This window comes from Sminthopsis crassicaudata, chromosome 6, assembly GCF_048593235.1.
Source record: "Sminthopsis crassicaudata isolate SCR6 chromosome 6, ASM4859323v1, whole genome shotgun sequence".
Taxonomy (NCBI): Eukaryota; Metazoa; Chordata; class Mammalia; order Dasyuromorphia; family Dasyuridae; genus Sminthopsis; species Sminthopsis crassicaudata.
The window spans coordinates 101,659,157-101,682,552 of record NC_133622.1 but is presented as its reverse complement, the minus strand read 5'-3'; the positions used below and the strand labels follow the sequence as shown (position 1 = coordinate 101,682,552).

At 32.0% G+C, this 23,396-nt stretch overlaps 1 protein-coding gene across 13 annotated transcripts in view; it reads right to left on the bottom strand.

Moving 5' to 3' along the window:
* TENM3 (teneurin transmembrane protein 3) overlaps positions 1–23,396 on the bottom strand; it is a 3,351,339-nt gene that overhangs the window by 1,555,420 nt on the left and 1,772,523 nt on the right. The window lies entirely within an intron of this gene.

The following is a 23,396-nucleotide window of genomic DNA, read 5'->3' as shown; positions in this document are numbered from 1 at the left end:
TAGGGAAGATGTAGTTTAAAAACATTTTTGCCCAGCTTGCTCCATTAATTTCTGAGGAAAATTCACCTACTGCTGTGAATATGACAGTTCTCAACCTTGGTGTTTTTACAGGATGTCCCTCCCCAGGGAATAGTCAGCACCATTCTGACTTACCCTGCTGGAACTGCACCTCCTGCTGGGTAATCAGCTCTTGCAGTATGAAAGGAGAGACCTCAGTATGATTAACTGAACACCCCTTACCAGGACTAAGGAAAAAAAGAAAAGTGAGCTTTTTGGGGGGTAAGGGGACAGAATGTTTTAAGTGATCTTCTATGTTCGGTTTGAGGAGACAATTTATGGATGCCAACATGGGCTTAATTATTAGCACTTAGAGTATGATATATCCTAGCAAGCTTTAACTAAAAGAAATATTCATCATACTGATCACATGTTCTCTCTCTCCTCCAATTACTTCTGTGACTCTAGAACAAAATTCATTTTGTAATGATTATCTGACTCAGGTATGGCTGATTTTCTATTACTCCAGATTGAAGCCCCTGACAAGGGTACAAAAAGGATTATTTTTCAGCAATTTTTTAACACAGCAAGATCAGCAGATAATGTCATCTATGATACAGAGTGAGCCTGACCTGGGGCCCTAGCTCATTGTTAATGTGGCTCTCATCTCAAATATGCCACAGAGGAAGAAAAAAAAAACTAAAACTAAAACCATTCTTCTATAAACACCTTCACTATCTTTGGAGATAAAAAGGATAAGTTTTAGGATTTTTTTTTCATGCTTTCAGTCAATTTTGAATAGATTGTTCAACAAAAGACTCGAGAAATCTCTTTTTCTATTCTAAATATCATTTTCATTTGGAGGAGAGTAGTGTCCTAAAAACAGTGACACTAATCAATATCCATGACATTATTATACTTCATGTATCAAATAATCCCTCTGTGCCAGAATTCACAGAAATTCTAAACAAAACTATAGTAGGATCTGTCAGTGAGAACAAAAGTCCATTACAGTTAGTTCACTGGCATTGAATATTTACAAATAGGCAGTTACCTGTTTCTTTTTGAAATGTACCAAAATATATATTTGATATTTTACTTAAATAACATTATTTAAATGTATATTTTATAACAAGAAGTACTCTGAGGTAGATGTTTTATTTAACACAAGAAATTCATTGATGTTAACTTTAACCTTTCTGTTAGTTAAAATTCTGTTAGTTGTGCTGTATAGATGCTATTTGATTTATCAGGTTATTTTTCTAGTTAATTACCAAGTATTAGAACCAAATAACATGTCTTTGCTGGAACATTTAGTTTAAAACACTTCCAACATGATTAAGCATATATATATATATATATATATATATATATATATATATATATATATATATATATATATATATATATATACATATATATTATACAAAAGGAAGAGGAAATAAAGGTCAATAAATAGTTCTTGCTTTTAATAGTTTGTACTCTAGACAACATCTTTTTGCAATATCCATAAAATATTGTGAAGATGTGAAGAATATATAATATTCTTTCCAATTCTATTAGAATCACAGTAAGTCTAAATGATGGTACTCTCACTGACCTTCAAGGGGTATCAATTTAAGGATGGCCCCAAACAACACTAAAGAATCCAAAGGTTTTCATTATTTTTGTTTGTTGTTTTTAATCTTCAGTAATTCACAGCATTCATCAAATGCATTAAGTATCTATTTTGTACCAGTTACTGTGTAAGGTTAGAGGGAGAGTCATTGTTCTCAGAGAGCTTACTTACTGAGAAAAAAATTATTATTTTCTTATTCTGTTAACAGCCAATTTTATATTCAGGACCCAAAGGTCCTCTTTTTGACTGTTAATATAACTAATTATTAGTAGCTTAATTATTAGTAAGGTTTTTCTTCTTTTTTATTTTCTCATTCAATGTCAAATTCTTGTAAAGGACAAGGTAGAGAATGAAACATTCTCCTTAATCTTGGGTGGTACCCCAGCCAATTGGGAGAGCTTATTTCAAATTAAAGAGTAAAGAGAATGTTACCTAGGTGGAATTCTTACTGTAACCCAACTATTACATTGGTCAGATAGGATTGGGTAGAGAATAGATTGTTTTGTATAGATTTCTGGAAGTGGAATGAGCTGGGAAAGTATTGACATGATCAGAATAGTATCCTCCAGTCTCTAATTAGAAAAGGCCTACCTCTCATTATAATATTCATTCTCTCATTAATTGTTAAGCAATCAAAATTGATTTTCATCCTCAGGGATACTCCCTTTTCCAAGGGTATTTAACATTCAACTGCCTCCATGCAGGTCTTTGGTTTGTGAGAGAAATTATAACCTCAATTTAGTATCTGGTATAGTAGTTAATAAATTAACTATTAAGTTCCCCCAAACTATGCCTCTCAGAATTTTCAATCATCTCATTTTTTCCCACATTAGACTGAGTTCTTTGAGAACAGAGACTTATTAAGTTTTTGTTTTTCTTTTCTTTGTTCTTTTCTTTTAATTTAGCATCTCATAGAATAATTAATAAATTAACTATTAAGTTTCCCAGATTTTTCAATCAATTTTCAATCATCTCAATTTTTTCCCACATCAGACTGAGTTCCCTGAGAGACTTGTTAAGTTTTTGTTTTTCTTTTCTTTGTTCTTATCCTTTCCTTTAACCCTTAGTATAGGGCCTGTTACATAATAAATATACATTGACTTGACTTCACTATAATCTGAGATTACAAACAAATATTGTTGGATAAATACTTGTCAATGATCACAAATAAAAATTGTACATATGTTGGTCAGATGAATCTGAATTACAACTATTAGGTTGGATATTTATAGTGGCTCAGGAGCATCATCTTTGTGTAAGAAGATTATTCATATCTGGTTTTTTAAAGAGTGATTTGGTTATAAACAATACCAATAAACCTTTGTTTTAAAATAGTCTGGAGTTCCCGAGATCTCATGATGATTTTGCTTCAGGATTTCTTTATGATGCATCAAAAGGCATAAGTGTTATATTTACTTATGGGAGGACTTTTGGGTTAAAATGATTTTACCTCAGTCTATTAGAAATGTTTTCATGGAGCATTTTAATAGCAGATTCAGATCAAATCTCCAGAGCCAAAGGTGAGAACATCAGGGAGTGGGCCTAGTGAGACATTGAGTATATTATTTCTTGTTTTCATAGGCAATTTCCTGCATGTAAGGAAAGAGTCTAAAACTATATCTACCCATGCAAAAAGAACCAATGAAATCAGTCAATTCAATGACAATGAAAATCAATCAATTGAGGGTTTTTAAGAATCAGTTAGTGGAGAGAAGAGACTGGGGTGGGTAAAGGGAAAGATGAGTTAAACTGGGTATTCTAGATCAGAGAGGAAACATAACTACTCAATTCAGCCTACTACCACTATGATTTTCTTTGCCTTTTGACCTGGTGTAAATGGCTGGGCATATGAGCTATATGTGAGAGTAGAGGCGATAGTAGCGTTAGTAGTACAACAACTGCTATATTGATTCAAATAGAATTACCACAAGCCTGATTGATACTAAAAATATGTCTGTGACATGAAAAGATCAAACCCTAAACTCTTTAAGAGAAAGCACTCTCTTCTCAGACTTTAAATACAAATCCTAAAAGAAGTATAAAGATTCCTATACATCCTGATAAGCTCTTATGCTCTAAAGATTGTAGTATAATTCTCCCTTCCACATCATGAGGTTAAGGTATGGTGCTCTCTTAATCTGGGAAAATCCTCTTAAAATATTTTTGCCCATTCTCCTACCAGAGAAGTCTAAATTATTATGGTATTAAAAATAAAGTATGTTGATATTATATGATACTCTTTATATATTTATACAATTCTGAGTTTCTAAACATTCTCTATGCCATTTGCTAGCCTTTTCATTTGTCAGTGGCTTTCAAAAATCTTCTAAAATTCAATTTAATTTCTTATGCTGACCCCTGTTATATTAAAACTGTGATGGGGAAAGTTGCAATGCGGAAAGGATAACTACATGCAGAATGGATTTAAAGTTAGTATGAACCTTGGAAGCCAACAAGTCCAACCTCTTATTTCCCAGATGAGGAAACTGAGTTACTGACAAGTGAATATTTGGACTTAGAATCAGGAAGACCAGAGTTCAAATTCTGATGAAAAAAAATGTATTAAGTTCATGACCCTGGGTAAATCCTTTAAATTCTCTGAGTTTAAGCTAAGATTATAAATTATAGACAAAGATGCTGATTTCTATTGATAGATGGAGTTTCCTTGTGAAGACTGCATTAGTACCCTGGATACCTCAGAATCAGCCAGAGTCAGGATAAACAAAAGTCCTTGGTCTTTATTCTTTGTCTTTAGGGGTAGAAGTGAATTGGAATGGACACAAGATCTCTGTGACCTCCTTTCTTCTCGTCTACCACCAAGGTGACTCTGGCTTGTCTTACTCCACCCCCTAATCCTTCCCACAATTCTCTGAATACACCAAAAGATTGAACTAGCACAGAATAGTGGAATGGGACATTTTCCAAGCATATGCTAATAGAGTATTGTTCAATCGGTAATTAGCCTTAAGTGCTCAGTTGTCTGACCTCAGTGTATCAACTCAGAGTTTCAGCCCTTTACATTTCCTCATCATTAATACTTTAAAAAATGAAATTAGCTGTCCAGTTCCTATTATGGCCTGCCTCTATAAAATTCTTAGATGTCACCCGTAAGGGGAACAAGAATTTTATTTTAGAAATAATTTTTATGCTAGCTTTCCCTTTACCTTGTAGTTGAAAATACACATCACCATGATGTAACCTTAAAATAGGCTTCCATTGAAACATTTCAATAATTTGAACCTTTCTATTACCCAAGACTTAAGTTTTTTTAAAGTGAAGTTTGCATGTTTTTTTCTTTCCATAGAGCTAGTCAAGTAATCTGCACCATAACAAAGGAAGATAGAAAGAAGAGATGTGATTGAACAGAGAGAAAGTAATTTTTTATTCTGCTTCCTTCACCAGTATCCTCAAGTTCAATGCACATAGTAGGCATTTAAGAAACATTGAATGCTGTGAGACATTGATGTTAGCCTGAATGTAGTACTCTGCTATGAATTATGTCTTACTAGTATCATATCCTATGCTATGCATAATAATTAGATTTAATAATAAAAAGATCATGGAATGTCTACTGTTTTATCATTTTGTGACTCTGTGGTTACAATTAAGTGATATTTTAAGGGTGGAAGTGGCAAGGTGGGAAGTGAGTCCCAGGTGGAATAGTTTAATAAAGCAGAATTTTATTAACTCGGTTTTTTTTTTTGCAAGAAGATAATGTAGTCATACTAAAACATAAAATACTGCTATTTCAAATAAACTTCAAATGAACCAGATAAATTATCTATTCTTTTAATTATTCACAAATGTTCGTGGAAATCTGATATTTAGTGATATTCATACAAGGCTTTAGAAATTTGGAAAAGGCATATAGTTCTTCTAGCAGCTTGTTCTCCTGGCAAAGAATTTTGACTTACCACTCTCAAATAAAATCTGATTCAGAAATGTTCTGGGATATAAATTCTAAAATACATTTTTTAAAAACTCAAAAATTAATAAGTTATTCTCCTTCCAAATGTCTACCTCTATCTCATCATCAATAATTCCATCAATAATGGTTCAAACAATTTGAACTATTCCCTTTCTACTTCATAGGTCATATGTTTTCCCTACCTCTGAGACTTATCTGCAAATTTCTTTCTTGTACCTGGGATAGCCTATTTCTCTTTTTCCACCTGTTGATAGTCTGTCCATCTTTTAACTAATTTGAAAATGCCAAGCTAAATATCCTATACTCCATTAATCTTTCTTCAACATCTTCCTGATAGGATTTTATAGCTTTTTATATTTTTTAAGTTATTTTATATTTTTAAACTAAAGAATCAAGATTATATATGGTAATTATTTTGAAATGCAGTAATGCCACTTGTAATGCTGTTCTCTTTCCTCTCTCTCCTTTTTATCTTTCTTTATTTCTTTTCATAAACAATTGATGAAGGGGTGTGTCTTGAAAACGAATACATTAGAATTCAAAAACAATCATTGACTTGGAATTATGAGATGAGGATTCAAAAATTCAAACTTCATTTCCTAACTGGCCTTGAGTAATCTAACAATCTAAATCTGTTTCCTCATCTATAAAATTGAGATAAAAAGAGCTTCCTCATTTACCTGATGTGACTGCTTTAGGAAACATGCCTTATAAATCTTAAAGCACTAGATAAAAAGGGATACTATCATTGCAGAGAACTAGGTTCACTATCTTAACAGAATTCAATGAAACACAACAAAGTTTATATAAACAATATATACTAATGGAGGAGATGTGGAAAAATCAAACATTAATGCATTGTTGGTAGAGTTGTAAACTGATTCAACCATTTTGTATAGCGATTTGGAACTATGCCCCAAGGCCTATAAAACCATACATATGCTTTGATGTATCAATACCACTATTAAATCTGTATCCCAAAAGAGATAAAAAACAAAAATGTAAAGAACCTAGATGTACAAAAATATTTATAGCAGCTATTTTTAATGGCAAAAAACAAATTAGAAATAAGGGAATTCCCATCAATTGAGGAATGACTTAACAAGTTGTGGCATATTACTGTAATTACTGTGAAAATATTGTGCTCAAAAAAAATTATGAGATAAGTGTTCTCAGAAAAACATGGAAAAACTTACATGAACTGATGCAAAGAGAAATGAGTAGAACCAGGAAGCTATTGTAAATAGGAACACCTATTGGTGATTATGAGATATATTATGAGATAGTCAACTATGAATGACTTAGTTTTTCTCAGCAATTCAAGAATCCAAGACAGCTCTGAATATTATATATTCCTAGAGAAAAAAAAACTGATGATGGCTGAATACTAATTGAAGCATACGTTTTTTAAAAATTATTTTTGTGATCAATAATGGACAGAATCAGCTACACCCAGAGAAGGAACACTGGGAAATGAGTATAAACTGTTTGTATTTTTGTTTTTCTTCCCAGGTTATTTTTACCTTCTGAATCCAAATCTTCCTGTACAACAAAAAATTCAGTTCTGCACACATGTATTTTATCTAGGATATACTATAACATATTTAACATGTGTAAGACTGCCTGCCATCTAGGGGAAGGGGTGGAGGGAAGGAAGGGAAAAATCAGAACAGAAGTGAGTGCAAGAGATAATGTAAAAAATTATCCATGCATATATTCTGTCAAAAAAAGTTATAATTATAAAATTAAAAAAAATTATTTGTGTGAATTTTTTTTGTTTGTTCATTTTTGATTTATGTTTTTGTTAATGACTATGACTAGTATGGAAATATATTTTGCATGAACATACATGTATAATCTTTTTAAGTGTTCTATTTACAAGGGAAATTGAGAATGTTGTATGATAAGTGATCTAAAATATATAAGTTAAATGATATAAAACACTAATAATAATGGGATTTAATAATTATTTATTCTAGACTAGAGTAACTGAGATAGGCATCTTCACTAAAAAGTTGGCAGAAATTCAAAACTAGAAAGTAGTTTAACTCTTTCAATTGTTTTACTATAAATACTACATACAACAGCTAGACAGAAATTCCATCATTAATGTTTCATACTAAAAATATATTCATTGAATGAAAACTAGGAACTTGAGTTTTGCAAAATATGGTCCTTCTGATAGTTGGATATAAAAGACAAGTTGGGGCTTGAATTAATGGTAACTCACAGATGGAAATAAGTATGACAAATGAAAGGCAGGGGCTAGAGAGAGCCTTAGTCTATTCTTTAGTATGTTGAACTATTAAAAAAAAAGAATGAGGAAACAGACTTTTCCCTAAGGTACCAATTCTAGTAGTTACAGACACTGATTGAAATTCTTCATCAATGTAAAAATCAAGGAAATTAGTTAAAGCAGGATGCTACCAGATGGGATGCTAGAGTGATTGCTTTCTTGACTCTGCCCTATTCACCCCATCACTCCAGGAATCTCAACAGAAATGGCTTCTCAGTACTATCCCAGTGTCTCTGTCTTGTCCAGAGGTGATGTTCTGCCATTTCTTTCAAATTTCTTTTGTATCCTTTATATATAGTTTGCAGTCCTTGTCCCAGAGACAATAACTCAGTTATACCTCTGCCTCCCTACAAGTAAAGGGGTATGAAACACAGTTCTAAGAAATGAGCATGATATGTGGTTAAAAAAAAAACAATGAAAAGAATGCACTGATTGAAAGATTCTCCAATTTGGCAATGAAAGAAATATTCTAATTTTTTTATTTCATTGCCTCTAGTGTCACTTAAGGCAATGATGAGTCACTAAGCATCCAGAATGAATCAGTTGTGATTATTGATTGGGAAATCTTAAAGAAATTAAAACAAAAATAATCTTGTCAAAGTTATGAAATAATACTAATATTATAAAATAATATTAGGAAATTTTAAGTTTACCTGTTACTATATAATATAGACAAAAGCTCCTAATCACCTGTTTTTAGCTATATAAATCCAACATATAATCCCTCAATCACACTCATCTTATTGTAGTAATCTTTAGGATAGGAGATGGAAGTGAGGGAAAGGAAAAAAAGGGAAAAAAGTTGCATGATAACTTTATTATATATAATTTTTTTGCTGAGGCAATTAGGGTTAAGTGACTTGTCTAGGGTCACACAGCTAGGAAGTGTTAAGTATCTGAAGCCAAATTTGAACTCAAGTCCTCCTGACTTCAGGGCTGGCACTCTGTCCACTGCACCACCTAGCTTCCCCCTTTTATTATATATTTTAAAACAATAGCAAGTTGTATATAATGGATTTGCAATCGAATTTTAAAATTCTATTTTTGGATATGTTTGCTTCATTTCATGAATAAAAAATAAAATAATTAAAATTTAAAAATAAATAAATGTATTACAAGGTAGTAAGTATTCAAATCTATGTTCTTACGTTGCCTTCTCTGTACAACTATTTCCCTTTTTAGTTTCAAGATCCAGCTGGTTTTTAAGCTAGTTATTTCATTACATATTCTGCATTAGATGTTATTTTTTTCTAGAAAAAGGAAAGCTCTATAGATCTTGGTATATGTGAAATATATTTCATTTAACATAAATGTAGTCAATTTTTTATCAATCAATATAGTATAGGCTAGAATTCATTAATTAATATCAAAAAATTAAAATGTGAAATATCCATAGTACTTAAACATTGTATATTTGAGCTTGGCATAGACTTTAGATACCACTCTGACTAAATTTATTTCTCCAAGATAGTGGCCTATGTCATAAGACACAGTCTAGAATTAAGAAATCATGAAACTAAAACAGTGAAAGGCAAATCCAAATCTCAGAAGATAATTCTATAATTCTCCAAGGCTTCATTTGGAGTAGATCTTCTAAGTCAACTGTAGGAAGGATTCAGATCATGTGAAAAGTTCAGAAACCACATAAAACAGTGATATATTCTTACCCCCCTGTGATAAGAAAACATGAAATTAGAACTCTTTAAAGTCTCAGAGTGGTCTAGAACCTAGCTTTTAAAATTCAACTCAAATTTGATTATTTCCATAAGGCACTTCCTGATTCCCCAAGTTGGTATTCTTGGTATTCTCCCTTTTCTACCACAGGCCTCACAAAACTTTTGTGTTTTTGTTTGTTTGTTTGTTTTGTTTTTGAGGCTGGGGTTAAGTGACTTGCCCAGGATCACACAGCTAGGAAGTGTTAAGTGTTTGAGAAACATTTGGTTTTTTACCTCCCATGTACTTAATATGCCTTTTATTTTGTATGGTTTGTGCTTTTTCCCTTATCAAAGTCCTACAGTTATGAGTTAATATCGTCATAGATCCTCACTGTTATGCCTTTAAAATGAACTCTCATATGTCCTATTATGTTAAGGAGTTAGATTGGGGCTCCATTAATAGATTGTTATGTTTGTCTTTGGAAAGGCTTTAATCATGGGATAGGATATTCATGCATTTACCCAAAACGATGTCCATTTTGCCAAATATAGCATGGTACCTGGTCCATATGAAGCATTTAATATTTTATCATTGATATACTGGAAATAGTGCTGAATTTAGCAACTGAGCACTTGGGTTCAAATCTAAATCTAGAGTGTGGTCTAAGACAGTTTGTTTTAACTCAATAAGGTTTACATTCCTCTTTTTCAAGATCAGGCGATTATACCAGTTCTAAATGTTCTTCTAGTCCTCAGTCTAGAGTGGTATGGCTAATATATTCAGTATATTAAAAATATTGACTAAAATGTGCAAACACAAGGTTATAGACAACTAGTCAACCTTCCTTAAAGAAATTTAACCACTCATCCTAAAGGATCAAGAATTATGCCTGGGGAATATGTTTATTTATTATTATTACAGAAATTCCTTCAAATATATTGCATGTAAAAATATAAGAAAAACTGACTAATTCGTTTTAATCTCAAGCTTAATCACGATGGTATATATTAGCAATTTCATTAGGTATTTCCTTGATTGTCTTCTCAGAAGGAAACTAGAAACTCCATTTCTGTTTTGCTATGATTAGAGGACCAAGTTCGCAATTTGAGCAATTGTTTTTCCTAAATATCTATGTTAAAATATATAATAATATATACTTTTTCATGTATGAAAGCAGAAAGCCATATAAAATGCATAAAACACGTAATTGTACAGAGCTTGTCTTTTTCTAATATAGAACAAGCTGAGTGAGTTTAAATGGTCTAAATAGTTATTACAGTCTGACTGTGATGTGTTCTTCCCTCTATATTTCCTAAGGAATTTCTTGTATTATAATAATGGTTTCTAGAGGGATAAATTGCATACACAGAACCAACTGCTGAAAACTGTAGGCGGCTCACACAGCGTGATGTAAATCACACCATGGGATACCATTTCTTTATAACGACATTGCCATTAAATTCCATGAGATGCGGCCCACCATTGCACCAGCAAAATCCACCCACATGCTTAAATAGATATTGGGGAACTGGATTTCTTGGGAGTAGGTCATGGGATAAGAAGGCTTGGTCTGAGTAACATGTGAGTCCACCATCTGATGGGCTTAGTGTGAATCATAGAGGACCAATTGGTGGTTTCAGAATGAGGAATAATAAATAGTGTTTGCTAGTCAGTCTAATATGACTAATTTGGTAGGAGGGGTGAAGAGGAAGAAAGAAGCAACTGTAATGAATATGTGGGTCCTTAAAGTCATTGTCAGTTCCCTTTCTTCTGTCACTCCTACATTCTCCCAGCCAAAAGACAAAATAGGGGAAATAGTTGAAATCTTCTGAAAAGAACCATAGAACTATCTTCTGCTACTTCTACTACTACTTAGATTTAGATTGTTGATCAAAGGGAATAAACTTCTTATAGGATATACCATTTTTAATCTCTTTCTAGTATCTGTATAAAAATAAATCAATTTCTAAAGTCAATCTAGAGATATATTTTAGTGGATGCAAACCTTTCTCTTGGGGCAGCTGGAATAAATAATGATCACCTCTTCCTTTGGGCAAACCATGCTGAGGTTTTTTTTTCCTCACGTTATATCTTAAATTTGACAACAATTCTACCATCAGCCATGGAAAGATAAATAGTGGCATAGTGGGCACAGAAACATTAATTGGATTGACTATTTGAAGTAGTTGTTTCTTGGACTTAATGAGGGGAAACAACAAAAAGTCCTTTTGACAGCCTTTCATGGAAGCCTTGAGCAAAGATCTGACTCAAGTTGTTCTTGGAAATTTTTTAAAAAAATGTATGATTTTGTTTTTACTTACTTTTTACTTGAAGTTCAACAGTAAACACAATCTGAAAACGTGTGTGTGTGTGTGTGTGTGGTGCTATGATACAGTTTGGGAACTAAAATTATTCAGAAAATGAAACAATTTGAATCTTTGTGAGTAAAGTCCCTCTAATTCCATATTCCATCTTTATTTTGCTCCAAAAGGTCCCAAATTCCAAATTCCAAATTCCAAATACAGTCTGTGGAATTATACTGTTCTTTGATCCTACTTTCTGTTTGAGAACAATGAGGTAGGATGATTTCCTCCAAATCAGCAAATCTAACCATTTTTAAAATAGTTTCTTTGCTGTACAAAAGGATCCATTATAGGATTCCTTTAAATGGTGATTTTTATCCAATGCAATTAAAGTAGATTTGGACTGATAAAGTATTTATTTACCTACAATTTTAATCAAATATGCCTATTATGGAAAACAAAGTTTTGAAATAAAAAAATAAGCATAGAGAGAACTGAGATAAAAGATTTAATTTCCTTCCTGACTTTGTGTCATAGGAAAAATTGATAACAAGAATCCATATCTGGAAATTAGGATTCCAAAATCTTAGATTCCATTTAAAATTTCCAAATTATATTAAAAAAAAAACTTTTTTTGTAAATTTCCATCAATTATGTTATTTTCTTAGGGGAAGAACACGAAAAAGAGAGCATTCTGTTTTACTATATTTTAAACTTTTTAAAAATTTAGTTCTGGTATTTGAACTTTTTTCCCCAGGATGATTGGCTTCATTATGAATGCATCTGTTATATCACATGTAGAATGTTTACAGTGACTGGAACATGAAAAAATCAATGGAAGTGGCAAGAAGAACCCCAGCAAGCCTATTTCTGATGAATTATGTCCTTAAGTATATACCCTGTATGTGGTACAAAAATATATTGATTACTGGCAACTGTTTCTGTAATGCCAATAATGTACCACTCTCTTGGACTTCCCTGAAGCAATAGGATTTAATCAACATGCCCTAAAATAATAAATTGACTACCAAGTAGGAAGCTGAAAGATGAAATTGACTAAAACTTAAAAAATAAATAACCATTTAAAACTCAAGGAAAACATATATTTATAAGCAACTTTTGCTGGACAGGTTTTTGCTTGGATCTTTCATGATGAGTAGCCAGAATGACTGCCTGACAAAGTTTACACAACTTTTAGGACATATTACATTGGCCTTTTTATATGCTACTGAAAAAAAAAATATATATATATGTATATATGTATATAAATGTATATTATAAATATGTATTATATATAAATGAATATATATGTATATATTTATGTGTGTATGTGTGTGTGTGTGTATATATATATATATACACACACACACACACACATACACACACACACACATATGGCTTCAGGGAATTCTCAATATCAAATTCAATGTCCTTTTTGTTGTTGTTGATGTTGTGTCTCACTTTATTCTCAATTAAGAGATCTAGAAAGATTGACACTTTGAAAAGTTTTCTTTGATGTGAACATCTACCAAATCTGAAGATATAGTGATATTTCAAGAAAAAGAATGTCTCTGCTATACTCTCATAGTAGTGAGAAATTACTCTAACAAGAGTTGTGAACTCTGTAGAGCTTGATACCTTTTAACATTGGAAGAAATGAATTCTACTGACATTTCTTTTTCTTTTTTTTTTTAAGTTGAAGGAATAATGTCTTTTAGCTGGTCAAGTTCATTGAATCTTCCTGCAAAATTTAGCTGCCTACTTCATATGAGATGCATGTGTCTTCTTGAGAACAATTACTGGAGATGTATTAATTTTTTTTAATTTAAATTAAAAATTTTATCCCATTTCAAAATGTCCCCTGAAAACAATTTCAATTCATTCCTAACTACTACTAGTACTGACATGTACTGAATCTGAAATTTAGGGTCATCCAGTGACTTCAGAATAATGTTCATAACTTAAAAATTGAAACTGTTTTTTCTTTCTTGTGTTTTTGGTAAGGGGATGATGGAGAAAGGGAAAGGGAAAAGAGAGACAGAGACCTAGAGACAAAGACATGCAGAGATACAATAAAAGAAAACAAGAGAAAGCTAGTGTGAGAAACGAAGGAGGAGAAGAAAGAGAAAAAGGGGGATGGGGAAGAGGGAGGAAGGAAAAAGGGAGGGGAGAAGAGACTCTAATCAATGTCATCTTTTTTAGTTTGAGCCTAAATCTGCTTTCCTGTAAATTTCTCCCACTGTTTTTAAATTGCAGCCCCTAAAGATATAGTAAGTCTGCTCCTTTTCTCTATTATAGTTCTTTAAATAGACGAAGATATTTTCATTGTCCCATTCTTGGCCACCCAGACACATACATAGGTATATAGCTATTCTCTTCATATCCAGAAACAATGTTTTTCATACTTTTAACAATCTTTACATGATGCACTCATGAATACACTCTAATGGCCAGTATATGTATTAAAATATGGCATCCAAATCTGAACATATTTCACATCCATCAGGAAAGGTATTGCTTACTGCAGTATTATTACATTTCTCAAATTTTGAAGTTGGAAGGTACTTGTATATTTTTACAGATGACAAAAGTGAAGATCAAATTCATTTAAATAAGTGACAAATAAGATCTCAGAGGTACTAAAATATGAGAACTAGAATTAAAATAAAAACATTTTGATTACAAATATGGGAATTTTTGAACTTAGTACTTTGAATGTAAGAAATTATTTTAATGAAGCCTAAGTTTTCATTGGATTCAGTAGAAGTGAAAATGTCTTCTAGGTTTTAATTTCTATCATTAATAAAAGGCTCGACAGGAATAGCACCTATGATAAAGTTCTACAAGAGTATGCTAGAGACATCCCTTCAAGTCAACATCTATCCAATTATCCACTGTCTAGACAAGTTAAAATTTACCTGCCTCTTCTATGATCAAGTCCAGTAGTCTCAAATGCAAATTGAAATAGGGCATACTCAACCATATATATATTGACTTTAACAACACACACAGACATATTATCGATGTTCTATTGAATATTAATTTATTTTCTGCAATATTTTCTATTACTGTGTGTTTGAAATATCTGATCTAGTGTATGTAAATGTATGTATATATATATATATATATACACATATATATGTGTGTGTGTATACACATATATACACATATACATATATATGTGAATTGTGTGTAGGATACCCATTCATCTTGTTGAGAAATTTTATCTAATGTTTCGATAAAATCAACATACAGCATTACCATATTAGAGATTTAAATCTGATTAGATCTGATTTAGAGACCCCTGATGAAGTAAGTGAGATATATAGATTAAATGATTTATTTATGGTCATAATTTAGAAAAAGGCTAAGGTGAGATTTGACCTGAATTTGTCTGGCTCCAAATCTAGCACCTTCATTTTGTATTGTTTGTATTATGTCTACATTTTGACCTCCTATATTATTAATTTCATAAAACCCAGGAAATTTGCTTGGCTTGGTCTTAATAACCCAGTCTGTATATAACTGACTACTAGTCTTATTTTAATAATTATTATTATTTTAATTGTGGTAGAGATAATGACAATGATAATGACAATTGATTTTAGAATGGTGTTGAGGACTGCACTATTTTTTATTTATTAAATACTATATTCATATAGTCATATGTCAAATCATCAAAATCAACATTAGGGAAACATTTTTATACAGCACTGTGCTCAGCATTATGAGGAAAACCACAAGAGTAAAAGCTACTTTTGGGGGAAATGATTTGAGTTTTAGCTGTTGTTAAGTAGTATAAAAATAGCTGGACTCGGAAACAACAGATTCTGAGTATCAGCTCTATTGTTCAACTATTTACTATATGGAAGTCATTTGACTTTCACTTTCCTAATCTATGTAATGGGTATAATAACCTTATGCAAGTTATTTTTATTAAAGTGATTTGTGAACTATAAAAGAAATATACAAATTGATGTATCATTATTAGCATCACTCTGATGAAGAAAATCAAATGAGAAAATGTATTTGAAATAACACAGTGAGGAAGCAACTTTACATCTGCATTTTAATTCTTTTTCTGTTATAAGAAAATTGTTCTTAAAAGACTAGATGGTATGCCCAAATAAAAAATAGTCAGGACCAAATTTCATACTACCCCTAGCCCTACTCTCATATTTTAAGAAGCCTACATCTCTCAAAACCCTTACGCCAATATATTAAAAAGTATTATTCTCCCAATTGTTCATATAATGATATCAATAATTCTGGAAATTTAGGCAACCATTTGGAGTTTCAAAAAATGGGACATCTGGAAATGAAAATTAATAAAGTATTATAAAATATACCCTATTTAGCCTGAGGGAAAATGAAGACTGAGCTATAACTGAAAATTTATCTTTGTGTGCAGATAAAAGATTAGCTAATATATGATGGAAATCAGCTAACCTCTATCTTCCCACTGGATAGAACAAAGAAAAATGACCTTAAAACACAAGGTAGATTAAACATAAAAAATTTTAACAAAACATTTGACAAAGTCTTTCTTATTATACATGTGAACAAGATAGAAAGATTTGCACTAGATAACAGTAGTTAGGTGAATTTTTAAGTGGTAAAATCATTAACAGAGTCATGTCAAAATAGAGGTACATCTTTCACAAAGTACCCTAGTCACTTTTTTCTGTCTTATGATAGTCAAAATTTTTATCAATGACTTGAATGATGGCATAGATGATAAGCAAATCAACTTGCAGATGGCATAAAATCTAGGGATATTGTTAACAAGTTAAATGACAAAATCAGGATTCACAAATATTTCAACAGACTATACTACTGTACCATAACCAACACGATTTAAGTCACTTGGGATTAATATGAAGTTCCACACTTGAGTTCTAAAAATCAACTTCATAAGTGCATTTTATGGGATATACAGATAGACAAAAGATTACATTAAAAAAAACTTTTATGGTTTTCAGAGTATATGAATTTTTGATGGAATCACCATCCTCCATCATCATCATTCTAGTCATCCATGTCAATAACTTCAGCTTTCCTCATTTCTTTCACCTTCCTTGTAACTATATCCAATCATGCCTTGCCAAGCCTTATTGATTTTATGCAATAATTCTCATAGCTTCCTACTCTATTCCCTAAGCTATTCCCCTTATTCATGCTTTCATCACATTTCACTGAGACTATAACATGAATATTCTAATTGCCTCATGATTTCTTTTCTTCAATTGAATTCCTACACAGCTGCCAAATTAATATTCCTAAAGCATTGGACTGATTCTGTCTGCCCCGATCAAATATCTTCAGTAGATCCTTATCACCTCTAGAATGAAATAGAAATTCTCTAAACTATTTTTTCCTTTAATGTTCTTAAAACAGTGCTTCCATTTATTTTAGTGGACTTCTTTTACCTTACTCTTATTCATACACTCAGTGTTCCAACCAAAGAGGACTACTAGATGTTTCCTAAAGTGTATGTGACAAATGGCTTCCCAAAGCTTTGAGCTGACTATGTCCTTTGCTTGAAATGCATTTCCCCTCCCTTCCACATAGATTAAAAATGTCTAGTATCCCTTTAAAGTTCCCCTCAGATGTAGATTCTACTAGTAAGTCTCGTTTGATATCCCTCGTTGTTAATTATTATTCTTATAAGTATAGTTATTCATCAAAGCATATTCTATATCCCTCCAATGGAATTTAAGCTCTTTAAGGACAGGGACTATTTGATATTTTCTATCACTAGTGACTACCACTGTGCTCTGTACTCTAAAAGCATGGTCAGACAATATCTGGAGTACTGGATTTGATTCTAGATCCAAGATTTAGGGAAGGTTAAACTAGAATTCGAAAGGAGAACAATCTACATGTTAAGGGAACTGGGACATTATATGAGGAGGAGATAAAGGAACTGGGGATATTTATTCATTGGAAAAGAAAGGCTAGCAAAATTATGATAGGAAAATTCAATTATTTAAAGGGTATCAAATTTTAATAAAGTGTTATTTACCTTTCCCAACTTCTTATGGATTATCCGCCTTAATACAATCCATTTCAATTGGTTCTGTTGCTATTCCTCCCCAAAACATTCCATGACTCCTCTCTGCACTTTGGTGCAGGCTCTTGGAATGCATTGTTCTTACCTCCCCACATTTAGGGTCTTCATTCTTTTTCTCTACAACCACAAGTGCTCTCAATGATTTATCCCAGTGACACCCTATAACTTCTAGGATAAAATATAAAGTTCCTGTTTGGCTTCTAAAGCTTTTCACAACCTTTCTTTGCTATTTTTAATAGCAAACATTGAAACATATTCAGTTGTTTCAATCATGTAAGGTGTCATGTAGTAACATCAGTCATGTAATCTGATTCTTCATGACCCTATTTGTTGTTTTTCTTGGCAAAGATACTAAAGTGGTTTGCTATTCCTTTCTTCAATTCATTTTACAGATGAGGAAACTAAGGCAAAGAAAGTTAAATGACTTGCCCAGGGACACACAGCTAGTTATCATCAGGAGTCGGATTTGAACTTGGGAAAATGAGTCTTTCTGACTTTCGGCTGGTATTCTAGCAATTGAGTCACCTACTTTTCCTTTCTACTTTTCTAGTTTTCTTACATCTTACTTCCTTTCATGAATTCTACAATCCAACAACAGTGACCCTCTTGTTATTCTTCTTAGAAGACATTCTATTCCCTTGTGCTTTTTCATTGCTTGGAAGCCTTCTTGTTTTTGCTCCCTTATCTTCCTTCAGATCTTAGCTAACATTCCATCTTCTAATAGAAGCTTCTCCTGGTCCACCTTAATGATGGTGTCTCCCTTCTGAGGTTATTTTCCATTTATGTTTTACATTTTTTGTTGGTATGTAGTTAGTTGTTTGTATGTTACTATCTCTATTAGATTGGGACGCACTCTATTTTTGTCTTTCTTGATATCCTCAGTGTATAGCATAATAGTCACTTAATAAATGTTTGTTGACTAGATTTGACTAATTGATTTGGCTCTTCAAGTGACTTCAGGGTAGAAACTTTCCAAATCTTATCATTGGAGTTTTAGAATCCTATTAATATCTGTCATCTAGGAAAAACCCACCAATTCAATAATAGTCTATTGTACAACAATAAGGATTGGGTATTTTATCTTTTCCTGTATTTACTACTGCTGTAACCATGTTGAACTCGCTAGACACACTCCTCCCCTAATCTTCTAGTCATGACTTTTCTCTCTGATATTTGGTTTTCAATTTTCATAGTTTAAGATTATAAGATTTACATTTCTAATGGATGTGGCTCTTTCCAACAATGAGATGATTCATACCAGTTCCAATAATCTTGTGATGAAGAGAGCCATTTATACCCAGAGAGAGGACTGTGGGAACTGAGTATGGACCACAACATAGCATTTTCATTCTCTGTTGTTCTTTGCTTGCATTTTGTCTTATTTCTCAGTTTTTTCCTTTTGACCTGATTTTTTTCTTGTGCATCAAGATAACTGTATACATATATTGGATTAAACATATATTTTAACATATTTAACATGTATTATATTACCTGTCATCTAGGAGAGGAGGTGGAGGGAAGGAGAGGAAAATTTGGAACACAAGGTTTTGCATTGAGCAATGTTGAAAAATTACCCATGCATATGTTTTGTAAATAAAAAGCTTCAATAAAAAAAGAAAAAAAGAAAGAAAGAAAAAAATTTAAGATTTAAAATTTGAAACAGCTTTCCTAAAGTCATATAACTGACATTGGAACCCTTGCCCCCACATAACAATTCCAGCATTTGATATCTCCCTATAAGATAGTAGGGCTCTTTTGTGGAGTACAGGTTCTATCCAAAAATTAAATTTAAATAATATGTATTAAGTATCTACTTGGGCAAACACTGTGTTAGAGTCAGGGAATAGAAAAATGAAAGAGAGTTCAGTTCCTCCCTTTGATTTACTCACAAAGTTCTTGAAGGGGTAAGTCATACATAAATCATTGTAACAGATTAGAAAAGGATTAAGAGCAGAAAGAATGTCATTTGGAGTGGAACAAGAGATTTAAAGAAAGAAGTATTATTTATAGAAAAATAGTGAATATATAATATCGTAGTGGGAATTTTAAAAAAAAGCCTTAACTATATGATCCAAGCAGATCATTTAATCTTTTCTTCATTTGTAAACTGGGAGTAAAAATGGCACCTAACTCACATGGTCATTTTGAAGATCAAATGAGATTATGTGAAGTACTTTGCAAATCTCAAAAATTAATGTAAATGTTAATTTTAGTACATTTTGTTGTTATTGTTGTTATTGTTATGAATGAGAGAATTCATAGAAATTGCAACTTTTCTTCTAGACTGAAATCTGGGAAATAGGTCACTAATGAAGATGGGGTGGGGAGTTATGTGATAAAAAGAGAGTATCTAGATATACAGAACTGCTTTTAAAAGGAGAAAAAATTGGAGAGGAAAGAACCAGATAAAAGAACAACCAGTAGTTCTTTTTTCTAATCATAGGGCACCTCAGCAGGAGTAATATATATAAGATAGTATAGGTAAGTTGAAAACATATTTTGGAGAACCTTGAATGCAAACTAAGTATTTTTTTTAGTTTATTCTATAAGTAATGTATAGCCACTGAATGTTTTAAACTTGGAGAATGAAGGGATCAGACTTCTAAATTAAAGGAAGATTATTTTAGCTACAATGGGAAGAATAGATTGCACATAGAACAGATTCTAGTATATTCTTTATCTTGTTGCCATCATAATATCTCCTTTCACAAACAGCCTCTCAACCAGTTGCCCAAGTCATTTTTGGAATAAAAAGTCATCAGCCCCTGCAGCTTCTGACATATGGGCAATTAGAAAGCCTCAGGCTGATTTTACTCAGTGCCTGGAAACATCTGCATTTATAAACCTGCAACACCTTTGATGAGAAGGCACTTCCTATTCCTTTACCAGGGAGATTTGAATCCTCAAAAGGTATTCATATTTTAATAGGGAAATAAAGTCTTAAGTCAAAGGAATGAATTTCTAATAACAGGATGTCATCCCTCAATTATAAGTCAAAGAGTTAATGGAAGAAGATTTACTAGTGATCAGCTTATCAAATCCAAGAATTTTAATAGCTACCCATTGGTGAAGACAGTTTTGTCTTTAAAAAAAGACCATATCAAATGTTATAGTATTTCTTTTTTATATTCAGCATCTTTTAAAATGAGGGATAAAAAGCAGTAAGATTTATCTCTTTTATTCCTGACCATTATCACTGAATTATAACCAACATATAGCAAATATTATAGCAAAATATTTGAACTATGAGGTCCTTTCTTCACCTTGGTAATAATACATATTTAAGAAAATGTTGACGACACAACTATAGAAAAGCTTTAGATTAAAAATCCAAGAGATAGACACAGTTTGATGTTGCCTACTGTTGTTCTGCTAGAGAAAATAGTCAAAACCAGCTTAGGAATTTAAGTAATGGGAGAAGAATGGGAGAAACCGTTATGTCTTAAGTAAAGCAGATCCCCCAGCTTGGAAACCCAGATACCCAGACAGGACAAACTGTGCTGAATTGCAACCCTCCTCTTCTCACTGTAGCAAATTGCCATGATGCAGAAGACAATAAAATCATTAGGGGGAAAAGGGAACAGATGCTCTTTTCTTTTTAAAATCCTTCAGTCCCTGGAAAGAGGAATGTATTCCTTCAAGAGCTGTTTTATTATCAGTGAAGAGTGCTAGAAAATTACTCCCAAAGTCTCTTCCGTGAATGATATTCAGCAAATTCAGTGGATCGGAGCACCTATCTTAAGGAATAGAATCAATTGTGCCTTGTAGATAATGTTATTTATAAAAATAGTTTGTTTTTATGAATAAAATGTTGCTATGGTGACATCACTAGACTAAATACAGGTATAACTGGGACGTATTCTGAATGTCAATAGAATTTCAAGGGTTTAAAGTATGTCATAGCTAAGGAATCTTTGACTTTTAAATAAATCTTTCTTCACTGATATATCATTTACTATGAAATGTGATGGCAAAAACATCATTCAAATGCAAGATTTCTACTGCATATAAATTAGTTTACTGGTGAAAATGTAATTTATAAAATTCACAAGCTAATTTAAAACTACATTGTTTTTCTGTAAACCTATGATTTTTTTATTTTGTTAAAATCATTTTGCTCTAAAAGATCACAGGTGAATCTCATTTCTAAATTTTGTATCCTGATTTGATAATTTCTACAAAAATAATTTTAGTCAATTACAGCATGTATTGAAAAGCTTGAGAGTTTCCTTGAAATACTAAGCATAATCTGTACCTTTAATAAGTATTTCTCAGAGTCAGTGTGCCAAAATGAAAAGAGATCCATCCCTATGGTATGGATGATCTGGGTTCTAAGCCCTGACTCTGACACATATTATTTGTGGGACCCTTAACTTAAATCACTTAACATCATAGTACCCTATAAGCTCATAAATTTCAAAAAAGGTGACAATATGCATTAGTAGAAATGGTTACTTTAGTATTCTGTACCACTGCTATCTCTGATCTGAATTAGAAACAAAGGATAAATATAATTTCCCACCCACTTTTGCTCAACATACTTTTTCAACTTTTTTTCATATATGTTTATGGTCCATTTCTTGAATATTTATAGTTCCACATTAATTTATCAGATGATAATAAAGTCTTATTTCATGGTGATGAAAATATTTCCCATATTACAAAACATTTCCTAACAAGCATGGGATGAGAGTAGGTGAGAATAGTTTAAATCAAACCATCATTACCACTGGGGGAATTATCCAGTGCCTATCTTATTCTCAGATAGATGAAGAGCATTGTCTGGGTTTGCCAAAACCTCCACTAGAAGGTATTTTATCAAGCTTTTGGGAAGTAACAACTGTCAGAAGTAGAGAAGTATAAATGTATGGCACAGTACTTTTTATCTGTATTCAGTGGCTACAAAATCTATGTAACATCTCACATAAATGTGTGTATATATATGCATACACATTTAAAAACTATCATTTCTTTCAAATATCACCTATGACACTTAGTCATTCTATAGAATGACTTTTTTTCAATCCCTGCTTGAAACATATGTTTAAATTAGTTCTCATTGATTATAGAAAAACACATTTAAGAAGTAGAGTCCTAGAATAACATGTGGCATAGCAAATGAAAGAATAAATTATCTTTTTTTCTACTTATAATCATAGCATCATAAATAATTCTTGAAATTATAATCATAGCCAGATATGGAAGTTTTTAAGCATCACAGTAAGAAAAACCATTGGGGACTTCAACAATTCAAGTTGCTAAGGTAAAAGGTTTTCATTTATCTTAATGATCACAAAAACAATCAACAATGCCAACAAAAACTGGACACCTATTCTACTCTGAAATAAATATGCTTCTTGAATAGATGGACAAGATATGCTCATTAAAGCAGCAAATAGCCATAATTTCTATTTAATGATCTCACTAGTATGCAACAGATTTTTCACTCATATAGTCCACTAAACACTTGTTATAGATTTTTCTGGGCACATTTATCATTTCTGCTTTATGAACCAAAGCTGTTT